The sequence below is a fragment of the Arachis hypogaea genome, chromosome 14, assembly GCF_003086295.3.
Source record: "Arachis hypogaea cultivar Tifrunner chromosome 14, arahy.Tifrunner.gnm2.J5K5, whole genome shotgun sequence".
Lineage (NCBI taxonomy): Eukaryota > Viridiplantae > Streptophyta > Magnoliopsida > Fabales > Fabaceae > Arachis > Arachis hypogaea.
The window spans coordinates 99,494,574-99,496,839 of NC_092049.1; the positions used below are offsets into that span (position 1 = coordinate 99,494,574).

The window sequence follows — 2,266 nt, forward strand, 5'->3', positions numbered from 1 at the left end:
GGAGGTTGAGCTTGCTGAGCTTGTTGATTCAACTGCATTTGCTTCAGCAAGTTGGTCATTTCACAGATGCTTTGAGTTAGAGCAGCAGTCTCTCTGCTAGAAGATACTTCTGCAATAGCTTTTGAACGGCCTTGCTTCTGTCTGTGGTTCCTAGTGGATTCAGCTCACTGATCAATTGCCAAGCTTCATCAGTGGTCTTGTACTTCTTCATAGACCCATTGCTGGCACTTTCCAGTGTGGTATTATCTTGGGGCCTCATACCCTGTGTAATATAGCTGAGTAGCACGATCTTGTCAATCATGTGATGGGGGCATGCTTCCAGAAGATTATTGAAGCGCTCCCAGTATTCAAAGAGAGTCTCATTGTCATCCTGAACAATTGTGGAGATATCCTTCCTCAGTTTATCAGTAACTTCAGATGGAAAGAATTTCTCCAGAAACTCCTTTCTGAGTGTATCCCAGTTGGATACATTTGCTAGAGGTTGAGTGTAGTACCACTCTCTTGCTTTTCCCTCAAGAGAAAATGGAAAAGCTTTCAACTGAATTGAAGTTTCATCAGTGCCATCACGCCTGACAGTAGAACAGGCTGCCTGGAAATCTCTCAAGTGCTTGATAGGCTCTTGAGCAGGTAGGCCATGAAACTTGGGCATCAAATTTAGCAGTGCGGTCTTTATCTCAAAATCTGTAGCTACCGCTGGATGATGCGCTTGAAACGGTTGCATTGTAAAATCAGGGGCTCCTTCCTCCTGGATGGTAACTCTCCTAGCTGCCATGTTTTCTGCACGTAAAACAACCGAATCAGTAGAACGGGGGCTGGTTTCTTCCTCAGATTCACTTTCAGATCCGCCCTCAGAGCGGGCTAACCGACGTTGTTCTCGCCTTATTCGTGAAATTGTCCTTTCAATTTCAGGATCGAATATTAGCAAGCGTGGATCAGGAAGTGAACGCGTCATTTGACGGAAGAAACATGCAGCTCATAGTAGCAAAATAAAATAAAATGCAAATAAATAAATTCTAATCAATAAAATTAGCACTCTATTGCAACTCCCCGGCAACGGCGCCAAAAATTGATGAGACGCAGAAGCTGGTGAATTAAAAATTATTAAAATAGTTACGTTGCAAGTATAGTTTTTAACTCACCGAAAATCTGCCTATCAATTTAGAAGTATGTCACAGAGAGTTTGAATTAAAAATTACTAGGAGTTTTAAGTCCCAGGTCGTCTCCCAACGAGTTGCAGAAAAGTGTGCTATCTTATTAATCAGATGTTCAAAGAAGTTGAGTTAAGTAAATTGGAATTTAAATTGAGGAAATTTAATTAATATGAGTAAAACCTTGACTGGGAGTTGATTGGTTGGAATTTCTACTATTGATGGAGTGATTGTAAGATTAATTTATAATTAATGGTTGTTCTGTTTGGTTATCCTTTACTAGGTAAGGGAAAGTCAAACAAGTTGAAATGCCAGATCTGTTCACAAGTTGCAACCCACTTAGTTCAAAGGGATTGGCATTGGTGACAGGATAGCAATCCAACATTTAACCCAATTACAAATTTTTCCTTCAATCCTTCCAACTCAAGAGTTCCTTTTAATCAACTCCCCATCAAGGAAAGAAACTACTCACGCATTGTAAATAATAAATCCATAGCACATGAAAGGGAATTAAAAGAAGACATGATTATTGGAATTGAAATTGAATTAAAAAGAAATAATCCTTGCATTAATTAATCATAAAAGTATTCAAATAACAAAATTGAACAAAACAAAGAACATGGAAGAATGAAACCAAGTTAAGAAAACGAACTAGAATGACGAAGTCTTGATGATGAAATAACTCTTCTCAATGTTCCAATGCTAAGATCAATTGAAAATTAAAAATTCTAAAACCTAGAGAGAAAAACCTAAGAGAGTAAAACTAGATCTAAAACTGTATCTGAATGAATGTGTTGTTTGTTTTTGCATATTCTCTGACTCTAGTCTGCTGTTCCGAGCCGAGAACTGGGTCGAAATAGGGTCCAAAATCGCCCCCAGCGAATTCTGCAGATTATGCAGATCGCACATGTCACGCTAGCGCGTCATCCATACGGACGCGTCACTTGCGCTTTTCCTCGCCACGCATTTGCGTCATCCACGCTACCGCGTCGCTTGGGCTTTCCAATCCGCACGGCCGCGTGAGCCATGCGGCCACGTCGCTGCGATTTGCTCTCCTTTGCGCGGTCGCGTGAGCCATGCGACCGCGTCACTTCTCGCTGGTTATCTCCTCAAATTCT

General features: G+C 40.9%; 1 non-coding gene across 1 annotated transcript; it reads left to right on the plus strand.

Annotated features, from left to right (window-relative positions):
* The first annotated feature begins 295 nt into the window (after positions 1 to 295).
* Positions 296 to 403, plus strand: LOC112745928 (small nucleolar RNA R71). Its single transcript, XR_003173833.1, has one exon. It is a non-coding gene; the product is annotated as a small nucleolar RNA R71 (small nucleolar RNA).
* Positions 404 to 2,266: the final 1,863 nt, after the last annotated feature.